This window comes from Nipponia nippon, unplaced genomic scaffold (genome assembly GCF_047370975.1).
Source record: "Nipponia nippon isolate SJK-2023a ecotype South Korea unplaced genomic scaffold, ASM4737097v1 scaffold_22, whole genome shotgun sequence".
Taxonomy (NCBI): domain Eukaryota; kingdom Metazoa; phylum Chordata; class Aves; order Pelecaniformes; family Threskiornithidae; genus Nipponia; species Nipponia nippon.
In genome coordinates, this window is record NW_028262339.1 from 7,455,511 (window position 1) to 7,464,157 (window position 8,647).

Below are 8,647 nucleotides of genomic sequence, written 5' to 3' on the forward strand. Positions count from 1 at the left end.
AGTGTATACTAAAGCAGAATAAGAAGGAAAATGCTGATGTTAAAAATACCCTGCTTAAACTGTACCTTAGCAGTTGATATATAGCTCCCTTTTACACCTCCTGTTTAAAAATGAGCCCATCACATTATATACTGTATAGAAATCAAATATTCTTTCTAACTTCTAGGAGAGACATATTTTTCAACATTTATCTTGGAGCAAGTATATAAATATAAAACAAAGTATACGAGCAGTTTAGTTATTCAGAAGGAACATGAGGAGATTTGGTAGTTGTATTGGTTTTGGCTGGGATAGAGCTAATTTTCTTCATAGTAGCTACTATGGGGCTATGTTTTGGATTTGTGATGGAAATAGTGTTGATAACATAGGGATGTTTTAGTTTTTGCTGAACAGTGCTTACACAGCATCAAGGCCTTTTCTGCTTCTCAGACTGCCCCGCCAGCGAGTAGGCTGGGGGTGAGCAAGAAGTTGGAAGGGGACGCAGCTGGGACAGCTGACCCCAACTGACCAAAGGAATATTCCATATCATATGACGCTGTGCTCAACAATAAAAGCTGCGGGAAAGAAGAAGGAAGGGGGGGCAATCAGAGTTATGGTGTCTGACTTCCCAAGTAACCATTGTGCGTAATGGAGCCCTGCTTTCCTGGAAATGGTTAAACATCTGCCTGCCAATGGGAAGTAGTGAATTAATTCTTTATTTTGCTTTGCTTGCATGTGCAGCTTTTGCTTTACTTACTAAACCGTCTTTATCTCAACCTACAAGTTTTCGCATTTTTACCCTTCCGATTCTCTTCCCCATCCCTCTGGGTGGGGGAGTGAGCAGCTTTGTGGTGCTTAGCTTCTGGACAGGGTTAAACCAGAACTGTAGTGCTACTGTTAGGGAAGTTATATACTTAAAACTACAGGAGAGAGATTTGCTGGAACAGTCACCTGAAAACTTACTAAAATAAAGAAAGGGTGAGAAACTTGCAAAAGGAGCAGAGAAACAACGCCTTCCAAAAAAACCCAGAACATTTCTAGGTCAAGGCTCCTCTTTCTACACATTTACGTTAGCTATTATCAAGGCACATATACCATCTTTTGAAAGGAAGAACTTTGGAGAAGCTCATATTCATTACCCAAATATTGGCAAGGATTAAAATGCTAATTTCATTCAGGCATTCTGAGTGACAAGACAATGAGGAGGAGGAGCATTTATGTAAAAGAGCTTTCCACTTCATGGTCAACTTTGCAGCCCTCTGCAGTCTAGTACCATACATAGCACAAATAAATGTATTGTTTTTTGGATTCATATGTTTGCATACAAAATTTCGTGACTTCCTTCTAATGTTTTTAAATTTTGTGTTATATTCTGAAAATATATTTCAAACATTATACATGTTATATAATATTAAAGTAATACATAATCTATTACATGAATGTTACATTATATGCAATCATTCTTCTTTTCATTCTTTAAATTGCCTGCTCCTGTGCTTTTAAAAGGTGGTTCTTAAAAGCTGACCAGCACTCATGGACCCCCTAAGCCCTCAAAAGCAGATTCCCAGGGGACACTGCTAACTAGCTCCCTGAGTAGCTTAAAGTTTGCTCTCCTGAAATCCAGGGTAGCAACTCTGCTGACCTTTTTTCTGATTACACAGAAAATTTAAACTCAACCGTTTCATGATCACTGTGGCCAAGACAGCCACCTACCATCACATCTCCCACGAGTCCTTCTCCATTCACAAACATCAAGTCTAGGAGGGCACCTTTCCTAGTTGGCTCACTGAGTACTTGTGACAAGAAGTTATATCTTCCACAAGCTTCAGGAATTTCCCAGACTTGCTTGTCACAGCAGTATGGTATTCCCAGTTGATGCCTGGGAAGTTGAAATCTCCCATAAGGACCAGGGCTACCGATCCAGAGATTTCTCCTAATTGCCTGTAGAATAACTCATCAGTGCTATCATCCTGGCTGGGCGATCGGTAGTAGACACCCACTACGACATCAGAATAATTGCTGGCATTTTTACATTACAGCTTAGTTAATATACATTTGAGAGAGAGGTTTTTATAAACAAAAATCCCACAAATATACTGTAATCACCCTGATGATTTTTAATATTGTTTTCCTTTTTCATGTTTAGAAATAAATTTCCATCAGTTTATCACTTATTCAATCAATGATTGTATGGCAAGTGAAATATATTGTAATTCCATTGCACATGGGGTTTGACCTACATTGAATAATTCTGGCTAAACTTCAGTGTCTGGATATAAGCCTCCCAATTCCTATGGAAGGGTTTAGAATATGAGCCCAAATTCATTCTTCAGCTCCTGTCTCACTGAGAATTTATTGACCACAACTCCAACTCGGGTGTGGAGTGCTGGGATGGAGGCCTACAGGCTGTTCAGGGGGGATAGGCAGGGCAGGCAAGGTGGAGGAGTTGCACCGTGTGTAAGGGAGAGGTTTGATTGCACAGCCCTTACAGTTAGGGATGATGTGGTTGAGAGCCTCTGGGTGAGGATTAGGGGGATGGAAAACAAAGCAGATGTCGTAGTGGGTGTCTACTACCGATTGCCCAGCCAGGATGATAGCACTGATGAGTTATTCTACAGGCAATTAGGAGAAATCTCTGGATCGGTAGCCCTGGTCCTTATGGGAGATTTCAACTTCCCAGGCATCAACTGGGAATACCATACTGCTGTGACAAGCAAGTCTGGGAAATTCCTGAAGCTTGTGGAAGATATAACTTCTTGTCACAAGTACTCAGTGAGCCAACTAGGAAAGGTGCCCTCCTAGACTTGATGTTTGTGAATGGAGAAGGACTCGTGGGAGATGTGATGGTAGGTGGCTGTCTTGGCCACAGTGATCATGAAACGGTTGAGTTTAAATTTTCTGTGTAATCAGAAAAAAGGTCAGCAGAGTTGCTACCCTGGATTTCAGGAGAGCAAACTTTAAGCTACTCAGGGAGCTAGTTAGCAGTGTCCCCTGGGAATCTGCTTTTGAGGGCTTAGGGGAACACGAGTGCTGGTGAGTCTTTAAGAACCACCTTTTAGAAGCACAGGAGCAGGCAAGCCCATTGTGCCGCAAGTCAAGCAAGTGGGGCAGAAGACCAGCTTGTCTGAACAGGGAACCCCTCTTGGAACTCAGGAGGAAAAAGAAATGGTACGATCTCTGGAAGCGAGGTCAGGCTTTGCAGGAAGATTACAGAGCCCTGGTTCGCATATGCAGGGAGAAGACACGAAAGGCCAAAGCTCAACTAGAGCTGAAACTGGCCAGCATTGTGTCAGACAACAAGAAAGGCTTTTTTGAGTACGTTAACAGCAAGAGGAGGTCTAAGGAAAACATTGGACCGATACTTGTTGAAGATGGTCACCTGACAAATAGGGATGAAGAAAAAGCGGAGGCATTCAATGCTTTTTTTCCCCCCCTCAGTCTTTAATAATACTGATCGACCTTGGGCTGCCCGGTCCTCTGAGCTGGAGGACCACGACTGCAGGAACAGTGGCTTTCCATTTGTGGACACTGAAACTGTAAGGGACCAGCTGTATCAGCTGAATGTTCACAAGTCCATGGGGCCTGATGGGATTCATCCCAGAGAACCGAAGGAGCGGGAAGGTGGTGGATGTAGTTTTTCTGGATTTTAGTAAGGCTTTTGATACTGTCCCTCACAGCATCCTTCTGCACAAGTTGTCCAACTGCGAGATGAGCAGGTTCACGGTGCGCTGGGTGAAGAACTGGCTGAAGGGCAGGGCTCAAAGGGTTGTGGTGAATGGGGCTACATCTGGATGGCAACCAGTCACCAGCGGTGTTGCTCAGGGCTCAATCCTAGGGCCAGTTCCAATCAATATTTTTATCCATGATCTGGATGTAGGAGTTGAATGCACCATTAGCAAGTCTGCTGAGGGTACTAAACTGGGAGGTGCTGTTGACTCTCTCGAGGGGCAAGATTCTGCACCTGGCGCAAGTGTAAATTGGGAGAGGAGTGGCTGGAGAGCAGCCCTGCAGAAAGGATTCTGGGGGTGCTGGTTGACAGGAGGCTCAATATGAGTCAGCCATGTGCCCTGGCAGCCAAGAGGGCAAACCGCATCCTGGGGTGCATCAAACACAGTATAAGCAGCCTGTCAAAAGAGGCGATTATCCCTCTGTATTTATCATTGGTGCAGCCTCACCTTGAGTATTGTGTGCAGTTCTGGGCCCCACAATTTAAGAAGGATGTTAAGGTCCTTGAATGTGTCCAGAGGAGGGCAACAAAGCTGGTGAAAGGGCTGGAAGGCACGTCCTATGAGGAGCAGCTAAGGACTCTGGGTTAGTCTAGTTTGGAGAGAAGGAGGCTGAGGGGCGACCTCATTGCTCTCTACAGCTTCCTGAGGAGGGGAAGTGGAGAGGGAGGTGCTGATCTCTTCTCCCTGGAATCCAGTGACAGGATGTGTGGGAATGGCTCAAACCTGTGTCAGGAGACATTCAGACTTGACGTTAGGAAGCATTTCTTTACCGAGAGGGTGGTCAGACACTGGAACAGGCTTCCTAGAGAGGTGGTCGATGCCCCATGCCTGTCAGTGTTTAAGAGGCATTTGGACAATGCCCTTAATAACATGCTTTAACTTTTGGTCAGCCCTGAAGTGGTCAGGCAGTTGGACTAGATGATCATTGTAGGCCCCTTCCAACTGAACTCTTTTCTCTTCTCTTCTCTTCTCTTCTCTTCTCTTCTCTTCTCTTCTCTTCTCTGCTCAGCTCAGCTCAGCTCAGCTCAGCTCTTATATAATAAACAGCTCTAGAAACTTTAGGATTTTTAAAAATAATATGAATGCATCTGAAATGCTAAGAGTATGTACTTATGCAGTTTCATTTTTGAGTAATTATCATATGCAGGATCAGATTTGAGCTGGCCAATTCATGTACAGAAAGGAAAATTGAGCTTAATTTTTTCTGAAAGCTTATAGTACCTGTGCACTGTTTACACCTTGAGGCTTCACTAATGCTCTAGATAGCTGATATTGATATTTATAGCTGTAATTAGTTAGGGTATAATTATATATAAGTGCACAATCAGTTCTAATCCACTTATAACATCTTTTGGGGGATTTACCAGTTTATAGATGAAGTTGTTAGTTAACACCAATACAAAGACCATAAGTGGTGTGGAGAGATCAAATGGGAAATGATAGAAGGAATCCACAGGGTACTGGCTGAGTGTAGATGACTAAGCTGCCAAAGTAATGAAGCCATAAAAAGGGCAAGCTATTATTAAAAGGTCCCAATATGAGTTCTGGAATTCTGTGCACAGTTCTCAATAATGAAGACAGATGAGCTAAACCTCAAAGAGGTGATGAAAAAGGGCTGCTAAAATGATTGGGACTGTGTGACTTTTAGAGTAGGCATAGGTAACTGGGTTTAACCTTAAAGTGCTTAGTCAACACCAGTTAAAATGTTTTTCTAGGCTCTAGTCTGTTCACGGAATACTGCCACTGCATACTAAATCCTGGGCATAAAGAGGTCAAAAGTTTGGGGTTTTTTGTTTGTTTGTTTGTTTGTTTTTTATTTCTTTATGGCATGTTTGCAGAAGCAAAAATTTGGACTGGATCCAGGAGGTTTTCTGGGATTAGTCAGCATTAACTAAAAATAAAATCTTCCCTCTGATGCATTTACTTGTTTTTTTCCCCTGCAAAAGACACTGAATACAGTGGGTAATATTGCTGAAGGGGCAGGAGACATTTTTAATGATCCCAGGAAGAAAAGCATAATTGGAGTCTTGCAACAAACTAGGGAAAGCCTGAAGAAACTCTTTGTGCTGTACTCATATTTAGCAATGCGAGAAAGTCTGAGCACAAATCTAGACTGTGCGGAGGCTGAAGAAAGAAAATATCTTCTCAGGTTGTTGAGCGATTGTTGTCCATTGTATTAGAGGTCAGGTTTCCTTTCAACCTCTCATGATGTACTTAATGAATATGCATTTTATCTCAAGTAAATTCTGTGTATGAGTTGTGGTAATTTTGATTTCTAGTTTGAGCTAGTCTTATAAGTTAACTAAGATTGTCACTGTTGGTTGTCAGAAGTAGAATGGAGTGTGTAACGCAAGTAACCACTGTCTCTGGTCTGTGCTTTTTCCTCCAGAAGTGTCCTGGCAGACAAATATATCAAATAATGTGGACATGACAAATCACTTTTTTTTTTAAACTAAGGTTAAAAAAAGTTTAGACTTGCTATTTAAATCTGTTACCAATAGTAGATACAGTTGAAAGAGACCAACATGAAAAGATAGCTGTGTGTGTTACTTAAATTCTCAACTGGCATGCATAATAGAAGTTAATTTGACACTGCAGCAGTACCGTGTACCTGTAGTTATGTATAGCCTGGTCCCCCTCACTGTAAAACATACCAACTGCACAACTGCACACACAGCTCAAGGTATGGCTTTTTTCCTTATATTAGAAAGAATAGACTGATGATGATCTTGTGGATTCACTATAACCTTGAACGAAGATGGAATCTTAACCACTGCAATTCAGACCTACTCAGGCTACCTACTTTTCAGTGGCAAGTGTTAACTGAACTCTCAAAGCTTACCACAGGTTCCTTACTCTGTATTGTGAGGTATTTGTTCTGTCGGTTGAAATATCTTACAATAAAGCGTTAGACATTGCTAAAGTAAGTAGATGTAGTTCCATTCCAAAACCTCATCAATTTAAAGTCAAACATAAATTTGAAATGCTTGCTTTTATAAATCTGCCACCGAGGGGAGAGTTTTGGTTTAGAAACAGTTTAAGATTAGAGCATAGCAGTAGCTAATGTCAAACTTGCTATTTAGCAAACTGGATAAATCTAAGGAGGTGACAGATCTGGTAATAGAATCATAGAATGGTTTGGGTTGGAAGGGACCTTTAAAGATCATCTAGTTCAATTCCACCACTGTGGGCAGGGACATCTTTCAGTAGATCAGGTTGCTCAAAGCCCCATCCAAACTGGCCTTGCACACTTCCAGGGAGGGGGCATCCACAAGTTCTCTGGGCAACCTGTTTCAATGTCCCACCACCCACATAGTAAAAAATGTCTTTGTTATGTCCAATCTAAACATACCCTCTTTCAGTTTAAAGCTGTTGCCCTTTGTCCTGTCACTACAGGCCCTGGTAAAAAGTCTCTCTCCATCTTTCTTATAAGCCCCCTTTAAGTATTGAAAGGCCACAATAAGGTCTCCCCAGAGCCTTCTCTTCTCCAGGCTGAACAACCCCAGCTCTCTCAGCCTTTCTTCATAGGAGAGGTGTTCCAGCCCTCTGATCATTCTCGTGGCCCTTCCTCTGGACCCGCTCCAACAGGTCCATGTCTTTCTTGTACTGGGGACTCCAGAGTTGGATGCAGCACTCCAGGTGGGGTCTCACCAGAGCAGAGTAGAGGGGCAGAATCACCTCCCTCGACCTGCTGGCCACGCTTCTTTGTATGCAGCCCAGGATACGATTGGCTTTCTGGGCTGCAAGCGCACATTGCCGGCTCATGTCCAATTTTTCATCCCCCAGTACCCCCAAGTCCTTCTCTGCAGGGCTGCTCTCAATCCCTTCATCCCCCAGTCTGCATTGACACTGGGGATTGCCCTGACCCAGGTGCAGGCCCTTGCACTTGGCCTTGTTGAACTTCATGAGGTTCACATGGCCCGGCCCCACTCCTCAAGCCTGTCAAGGTCCCTCCAATTTAGAGAGAAGGATATTGTGGGGGACCGTATCAAAGGCCTTACAGAAGTCCAGGTAGATAACATCCGTAGCTCTTGCCTTGTCTGCTGATGCAGTCCCTCCATCATAGAAGGCCACCAGATTAGTCAGGCAGGATTTGCCCTTGGAGAAGCCATGTTGGCTGTCTCTAATCATCTCCCTGTCTTCCATATGCTTTGACATGTCTTCCAGGAGGATCCGCTCCATGATCTTACCATGCACGGAGGCGAGGCTGACTGGTCGGTAGTTCCCAGGGTCCTCCTTTCTACCCTTTTTAAAAATGGGTGTGATGTTTCCCTTTTTTCCAGTCACTGGGGGCTTCACCTGACTGCCATGACTTTTCAAATATGATGGAGAGCGGCTTGGCAGCTACATCAGCCAATTCCCTCAGGACCCTGGGATGCATCTCATCAGGTCCCATGGGCTTCTGTATGTTCGTGTTCCTCAGGTGGTCTCGACCCTGATCTTCTCCTACGATGAGAAGGACTTCATTCCTCCAGTCCCTGCCCTGAGGTTCAAGGGCTTGAGAGATGTGGGAAGAGAGATTACCATTGAAAACAGGCAAAAAAATTGTTGAGTACCTCAGCCTTCTCCATGTGGATTGTCACCAGATCCCATGTCTCATTTATTGGGGGGGGTACGTTTTCTTTAATCTTCCTTTTCTGGTCAACATACCTGTAGAAGTCCTTCTAATTATTCTTTGCATCCCTTGCCAAGTTCAGCTCCAACCGTGCCTTACCCATCCCTACATATCTGGGCAGGGTCCCTATATTCTTTCCAGGATACACGTCCCTGCTTCTACTGCCTGTGCATTTCCTTCTTACACTTTAGTTTGATCTCCTGCCTTCCTTGCCCAATTTCCTACATGTGGGAATTGAGAGCTCTTGCAAGAGCTGCCAGCTCTGTTCAGCTCCTTTGTCCCTGAGGGCAGTGCTTAAGGTTCATAGAACGTTAATAGAACCTTA